This window comes from Bos mutus, chromosome 3, assembly GCF_027580195.1.
Source record: "Bos mutus isolate GX-2022 chromosome 3, NWIPB_WYAK_1.1, whole genome shotgun sequence".
Classification (NCBI taxonomy): domain Eukaryota; kingdom Metazoa; phylum Chordata; class Mammalia; order Artiodactyla; family Bovidae; genus Bos; species Bos mutus.
Genome location: NC_091619.1, coordinates 70,385,289 through 70,393,754, shown reverse-complemented (window position 1 = coordinate 70,393,754; position 8,466 = coordinate 70,385,289). Strand labels below are relative to the sequence as shown.

The 8,466-nt window shown below is 37.6% G+C and overlaps 1 non-coding gene across 1 annotated transcript; it reads right to left on the bottom strand.

Moving 5' to 3' along the window:
• Window positions 1-216: 216 nt before the first annotated feature.
• On the bottom strand, window positions 217-323 carry LOC138987386 (U6 spliceosomal RNA). The gene has a single exon (XR_011463861.1). It is a non-coding gene; the product is annotated as a U6 spliceosomal RNA (small nuclear RNA).
• Between the last annotated feature and the right edge of the window lie 8,143 nt (window positions 324-8,466).

Genomic DNA, 8,466 nt, shown 5'->3' with positions numbered 1-8,466 from the left:
TGCATATTCATATTTTTCCAACTTTGTCCATCGATCTTCCCTCATGGTTGGTTGAAGAACTACTTTTTATTCATTTTAATTTCAAAAGCTTTTTTCATATGATTCAATACATATACATATAGTAGTGGAAAGTCTTAAGCAGAAAGATAAGTTTGGCGGAGATTCGTAAAAATCCAATCTCACAATAAATTCCAGAAATTGCAATCCTGAGCATGAAAACATATGAAATGCTTCACAGATTTGCATGACATCCTTGTGCAGGGGCCATGCTAATCTTCTCTGTATCATTCCAATTTTAGTATATCTGCTGCTGAAGTGAACACATAAGTTTTATACTTTTTAATCAATTCCATTTTGTTTGATGATACAAAAATTAAAATATTTTGTACTTTTAGAGTATTAGAGATGTGGATCAGTAAGTAAAGTTGATCAATTAGGAAAGGAGGCTTCAATATTAGGGAGAGATCGTAAATATCTGACTGAATCTCTTCCATGTCATCTTCTTTAATCCCCTAAACACTATCCCTAACCTCCCAGAGGAATCAAAGTAAATAACTGAAATCAAAACATACACAGTACTAGCAAGTTTTACATCATTGTTTACAATTTTCTGAACCCCTTTGTTAAAAGAACATTCTTATTTAGGTTAGTTCCAACATATTATTTCCTTTTACCTATTATTCCTAGATTTCTCCCAGTGGTAAAACAGAATAGATTTAATTCTTGCTAATTATATCAATGCTTCAAAAATTATGCTCAAATTAAATCTTCTATGTAACATGCTTTTAACTATTATGATAATTAAATTTTGATCATCACCCATTTTTAAAATTTTCTCTTTTTAACATCACTACCAAAATGGTCAATAGAGGAAATTAGAATTAACATCCCCCTTCTCCCCTTTCCAGACAATATACTTCTATTAATGCTACTAGTCATATTATTATTATTATTACCAATAACAATAGCTGCTGCAGATGTAATAATACTAGTAGAGGTAATTTTTTCCTTTCTTTCTGGTTTAATATATATCACTCCTTGTACCCTCCTGAGCTTTCAGAGGTAAACCTCTCAAGTGTATGTTCCATTTCAATCAGGGATTACTAGATAGCTATGTTTGTTCCCATGCTAGACTTGTGCTATTAGTTTTATATGTGTTATCCTTGTAATTACCCAAACTGAGATCTCTTAGTTTCACCTTTACATATGATGGACAATATAGCATGGTAGTTAGAAATATGTTCTTTCAGTTGGCTTAAAATCCTAGACCCAATATTACTGTACAACCTTAGACAAGTCACTTACATTTCCATACATTATTTTTTCATCCATAGGATGAATATGGGAATAAATATTTGACATATGTTTTATCACTGGAAACCTATGTTTGTAAATCAGTTTTTTACTTGTTTGTCCTATAAACATGACTTCAATAACTAACCTGCTGCTTGCTGCATTCCCATGTATTCAAGTCCCTGCTTCAACAGAGAAAGCGACTCTCTTTTGTACTTGCTAGTCCTGAAAGCACAATTGCTGGATTCCTTTGATGTCCCATTTAAACTGTATCATAATTTACCCACATGGACAACTACTATGCTGTGCCTCGCACCTGTCTACCTAACACTATCAATTGTATCTATAAAAATGATGTATCAGGAATTGATATATACCATCTTCCTGAGAAGATTTTATCATCTTATTATTTAATTTTCATAATTCAAGAATTAGAACTATTATTATTCTCTTTTTATCCCATTAAGAAAATGAGACTTAGGGAGGCTAATTTAATTGCCCTAAGTCATTATTGCAAGCAATGAAACAGTATTCACACCAATGGCTGTCTGATCCTCAGATCTAAAGTACTTTATGCCTGTGTGTGTGCTTCATTGCTCAGTCATGTCCGACTCTGCAACTCCATAGACTGTAGCCCAACAGGCTTCTTTGTCAGTGGTATTTCCCAGGCAAGGATAATGGAGTGTGTAGTCATTCCCTTCCCCATGGGTCTTCCCAACCCAGGGACTAAACCTGGGTCTCCTGCATTGCAGGCAGATTCTTTTCTGTCTGAGCCATGAGGGAAGCCCAAAGTACTTTATACTGCCTCATAAAGGGGTATTGAAATTTCACAGGCTTGAACCATAAACTTCTATGTTAATAAATTTCTGGTTATCAAGAATCTGTAAGAATCTCATGTTGACATATTTATTGTTTTGATGCTTTGAAAATCATCACTATGTTCTTCAGATATCTCACAATAAAAATGCAACACTCTAGATGTTTGGTTTTATCCAGGTACTGATCCTTTTATGTCTCACCTGCTTCTCCCTTCTATGAGATACCATGCCCTTGCCCTATTTGAGTAGGTCTAAATGGCTAGGTCACGCAGAGTCGGACACGACTGAGGTGACTTAGCAGCAGCAAATGGCTAGCAGCAAATAACTGATTATATGATCAAGCAGGAGAGAGACACCAGTTTGATGTTAGAATGTATTGTAATATTGTGTACCACTCACTCATAACCCAAGAATAGAGCCAGAGACTTTAAACCTAAGAAATTTTTGTGGCAAGTAGTTTGTCACTGTTGAATGTAGGCTTATTCCCACTCTTCATATTTTTCTTCTGTGTCTATATTATACATAAGCTAAGAGATGTTTTTTTCTAACAAAAATGTTTCATGTCATTCTCCCAGCACCATTTGAGAAAGTCATTGAATAAACTAATAGTAGGCTTCCAAGCCAAGAGTAATTATGTTACATTGCTCTTTTTTGGCAGGGACCTATTTCTTCCTGCAAATGAGGCACTTTAACATAAGCACACTTTTATACTGCAAAGTAGAGGAGGATTTGATGCAGATATCTTTCAGATGAGATACAAGATCATATTTTTTCCTATTTCTAGATTAATGTAATGAAGTGATCAATCAATCAATCAATTACTCCATCAACTTAGTTTTCCTGGTAATCACTGTAGCAGATAGTGATTAGAAATGGAAACATACACCTGTAAAAGTTAACTCTCTGTTTTTTATTGAAATAGAGTTAACATACAATATCATGTTAGTCTCTAGTATGCTGCTGCTGCTGCTGCTGTCACTTCAGTTGTGTCCAACTCTGTGCAACCCCATAGATAGCAGCCCACCAGGCTCCCCCGCCCCTGAGATTCTCCAGGCAAGAATGCTGGAGTGGGTTGCCATTTCCTTCTCCAATGTATGAAAGTGAAAAGTGAAAGTGAAGTCGCTCAATCGTGTCCAACTCTACGCAACCCCATGGACCGCAGCCTACCAGGCTCCTCCATCAATGTGATTTTCCAGGCAAGAGTACTGGAGTGGGGTGCCATTGCCTTCTCTGAGTCTCTAGTGTACTATGTAGTAATTTGACCTTTACTTACAATATGAAATCATCACCAAGATAAGTTTAGTAACTCTCCATACAGAGTTATTACGATAGCTGAACATTATATTAATTTTTTATATCGAGAAAACACTTTAAAATCATTTATGTTAGTTTTTCCTTTAAGTTGAATTTTGAGAAGAGTTATTTCTCTGATTGCCATTTTTAGAGTAGCAAACTAGTTCAGAAGGGTTAAATAACTTCCCCAAATATGATTATCAACTTGATGGCAAAAGTGGAGCTAGCAATCAACTTTGTAGCCCCATCTATTTCAACACAGGTCACTATAACAGATGTGTTATCTTCACTTCTCATTTTCTCCAGAAGAGAAACTTGAAGACATCATAAAAGTCTACAAAATGAGATTTACACATTGTGAGGGTCAAAAAATCATTTTATAAATTTATATAATTTTCATATTAATATATACAGTTAACATTGATGGGGAAAGGACTAACAGTTTAAATACATATTCAAATACAGAATTTTTTGAACAAAGAATTTAGTTGGGAGTCCATAAATTATCTTCAAGAAATAATATTAATTATGGTTAACATGTATTGATATTTTTTTAAATAACATATAGTATGCCAAGCACTTAAATTATCATTCGAATCTTATTAAACACTATGGGGCATATATTAAAATGAAAGTGAGGATGATTTATGTAGTTTCCTCAAGGTCACAGATGACAAGGGTTATACAGGGTGGAGTAAAAAAATCAGTTGTTCTGAAGTCCAAATGCTTAAGCCCTATGTGATACTACTTTCATTTGGTCTACTCCTTTAGGTAAATAATACCCTCTCTTTATTAATGCTTCTTCCAATTTGTATTATGGGAGTGTATTTACCTTTACAATAGTGGAATAAATTGTCTTACTATGTCATTAATCATTGAACAAATATTTCAAACCTATTATGTTCCATAAAATACATTATTTGCTTCTTACACAGTACTGTGAAAGTGCTGCACTCATAATGCCAGGAAATTTGGAAAACTCAGCAGTGGCCACAGGACTGGAAAAGGTCAGTTTTCACTCCAATCCCAAAGAAAGGCAATGCCAAAGAATGCTCAAACTACCGCACAATTGCACTCATCTCACACACTAGTAAAGTAATGCTCAAAATTCTCCAAGCCAGGCCTCAGCAATATGTGAACCGTGAACTTCCTGATGTCCAAGCTGGTTTTAGAAAAGGCAGAGAAACCAGAGATCAAATTGCCAACATCCGCTGGATCATGGAAAAAGCAAGAGAGTTCCGGAAAAACATCTATTTCTGCTTTATTGACTATGCCAAAGCCTTTGACTGTGTGGATCACAATAAACTGTGGAAAATTCTGAAAGAGATGGGAATACCAGACCACCTAATCTGCCTCTTGAGAAACCTATATGCAGGTCAGGAAGCAAGAGTTAGAACCAGACATGGAACAACAGACTGGTTCCAAATAGGAAAAGGTGTACATCAAGGCTGTATATTGTCACCCTGCTTATTTAACTTATATGCAGAGTATATCATGAGAAATGCTGGGTTGGAAGAAGCACAGACTGGAATCAAGATTACCGGGAGAAATATCAATAACCTCAGATATGCAGATGACACCACCCTTATGGCAGAAAGTGAAGAGGAACTCAAAAGCCTCTTGATAAAAGTGAAAAAGTTGGCTTAAAGCTCAACATTCAGAAACGAAGATCATGGCATCTGGTCCCATCACTTCATGGGAAATAGATGGGGAAACAGTGGAAACAATGTCAGACTTTATTTTTTTGGGCTCCAAAATCACTGCAGATGGTGACTGCAGCCATGAAATTAAAAGATGCTTACTTCTTGGAAGGAAAGTTATGACCAACCTAGATAGCATATTCAAAAGCAGAGACATTACTTTGCCAATAAATGTCTATCTAGTCAAGGCTATGGTTTTTCCAGTGGTCATGTATGGATGTGAAAGATGGACTGTGAATAAAGCTGAGCACAGAAGAATTGATGCTTTTGAACTGTGGGGTTGGAGAAGACTCTTGAGAGTCCCTTGGACTTCAAGGAGATCCAACCAGTCCATTCTAAAGGAGATCAGTCCTGTGTGTTCTTTGGAAGGACTGATGCTGAAGCTGAAACTCCAATACTTTGGCCACCTCATATGAAGAGTTGACTCATTGGAAAAGACTCTGATGCTGGGAGGGTTGGAGGCAGGCGGAGAAGGGGACAACAGAGGATTAGATGGCTGGATGGCATCACCAACTAGATAGATATGAGTTTGAGTGATCTCCAGGAGTTGGTGATGGACAGGGAGGCCTGGCGTGCTGCAATTCATGGGGTCACAAAGAGTCGGACACGACTGAGTGACTGAACTGTACTGAACTGTTATATATATATATATATATATATATATATATATATATATGCAATATTATTTTGTGGATACCATGCAGTACATCACACAGTACATAAGAATAAGTCCAAATTTAAGCAAATGAATGATTTGTGAGGTCAAAAATTTAGCACACTTTTAGAAGATGATAATAAAATGTTTGTTCAATACATAATCTGCATTGAGACTGAACACTACACAGAATCAGTTTGGGAAGGACTGCGTGGGGACAGCAGTCCTTGTTCTTAGTATTGCCCTGAGCCACTCTTTTCTGACTATAGTGTGCATCCCCCCATGAAACAGAATATATGCAATTAATCAGACCCACCATTCTTATAAGGCCATTTAAGAACTTTCACTACTTATGCATACTGTCAATAGCTTCCTGGTCACCCCCAAACCCCTCCACCCACACAAGCAGCTTAAAAAATATATATCCTTCCACTCATATCCACTATTCCTGAGAGGAGTTCCTTCCCAATTGGTAAAATTACAGTGATGCATAATGTCTTTGTAGATTAAAACTCAGGTCAGTGGTCTCCTTGATTTACATAGTTAAATAATCTTTGATAGAAGAGACTTAGAAGACTTCCCTAAGATACCACATGCATCAGTTAAGTTAGTGCTTTGTTGTTCAGCTGCTCAGTCATGCCTGACCCTTTGCGACCCCATGGACTGCCACAAGCTAGGCTTCCCTGTCCTTCACTATCACCCAGAGTTTGCTCAAACTTATGTCCACTGAGCTTGTGATACTATTCAACCACCTCATCTTCTGCTACCCCCTTGTCCTCCTGCCTTCAATCTTTACCAGCATCGGGGTCCTTTCAAATGAGTTGGCCCTTCACATGAGGTGGCCAAAGTATGGAGCTTCAGCTTCAGCATCAGTCCATTCAATGAATATTCAGGGTTGATTTCCTTTGGGATTGACTGGCTTGATCTCCTTTCTGTCCAAGGGACTCTCAAGAGTCTTCTTAGGCACCGCAATTCAAAAGCATCAGTTCTTCGGTGCTCAGCCTTCTTTATGGCCCAACTCTCACATCCTTACACATGTGACTACTGGAAAAAACATAGCTTTGGCTATAAGGACCTTTGTCAGCAAAGTGATGTCTCTGCTTTTTAAAACACTATCTAGTTTTGTCATAGATTTTCTTCCAAGGAGCAAGCGTCCATGGCTGTGGTCACCAGCCACAGTAATTTTGGAGCCCAAGAAAATAAAGTCTGTCACTGTTTCCATTTCCCCCCCCAATTATTTGCCATGAAGTGATGAGACTGGATGACATGATCTTAGTTTTTTGAATGTTGAGTTTTAAGACAGTTTTTTCATTCTCCTTTCGCACCTTCATCAAGAGTCTCTTTAGTTCCTCTTCACTTTCTACCATTAGGGTGGAGTCATCCACACATGAGGTTACTGATATTTCTCCAGCAATCTTGATTTCAGCTTGAGCTTCATCCAGTCTGGCATTTTTCATGATGTACTCTGCTTATAAGTTAAATAAGCTGGGTGACAATATACAGCCTTGATGTATTTCTTGCCCAATTTGGAACCAGTCTGTTGTTACATGTCTGGTTCTAACTGTTGCTACTTGACCAGCATACAGATTTCTCAGGAGGCAGGTCAGGTGGCCTGGTATTCCCATCTCTTTAAGAATTTTCCACAGTTTGTTGTGATCCACACAGTCAAAGGCTTTGGCATAGTCAATAAAACAGAAATAGATGTTTTTCTGGAATTCCCTTGTTTTTTCTTTGATCCAGAGAATGTTAGCAATTTGATCTCTGATTCTTCTGCCTTTTCTAATTCCAGCTTGTACATATGTAAGTTCTCGTTCACATTCTCTTGAAGCTTGGCTTGAAGGACTTTGAGCATTACTTTGCTAGCTTGTGAAATGAGTACAATTTTGTGGTAGTTTGAACATTCTTTGCTGTTGCCCTTCTTTGGGATTGGAGTGAAAACTGACTTTTTCCAGTCCTGTGTCCATTGCTGAGTTTTCCAAATTTGCTGACATATTAAGTGCAGCACTTTTACAGCAGCATCTTTTAGGATTTGAAATAGCTTAGCTGGAATTCCATCACCTCCACTAGCTTTGTTTGTAGTATTGCTTCCTGAGGCCCATTTGACTTCACACACCAGGATATCTGGCTCTAGGTGAGTGATCACCCCATTGTGATTATTTGGGTTGTTAAAATTTTTTCTGTTCAGTTCTTCTGTGTATTCTTGCCACATCTTCTTAATAAAGATACAAACAGGCCTGGGAAATGTGGAAGCTGAGTGGGCATCCCCTTCTTGGCAACAACCTATGAAAAAGAACAGCATTTAAATATTGTCTCTGCCAAAGGATACAGAGATGGCATGGGGTATTTAGACAATAGCCCAGTGAAGTGCAGAGGGAGGGCATTCCTGGAAGAGGGAACAGCATGCTCAAAGATTGTGAAAACATAATTATGTAATATTGTTATAAACATGGAAGCTCAGAAGGGGAAGTTACAGTTTCCCACTCTGATTCAGTTACTAAATACTGAGATGGTTAGATAGCATCACCAACTCAATGAACATGAATCCGAGAGAAACTCTGGGAGATAGTGAAGGACAGGAAAGCCTGACATGCTACAGTCCATGGGGTTACAAAGAGTTGGACATGACTTAACTACTGAACAACAGCAAGAACAATACTTGTGTTCAGCGTTTTGTGATAGAAGAGGAGAATGTGGAGTTGCACAAAGT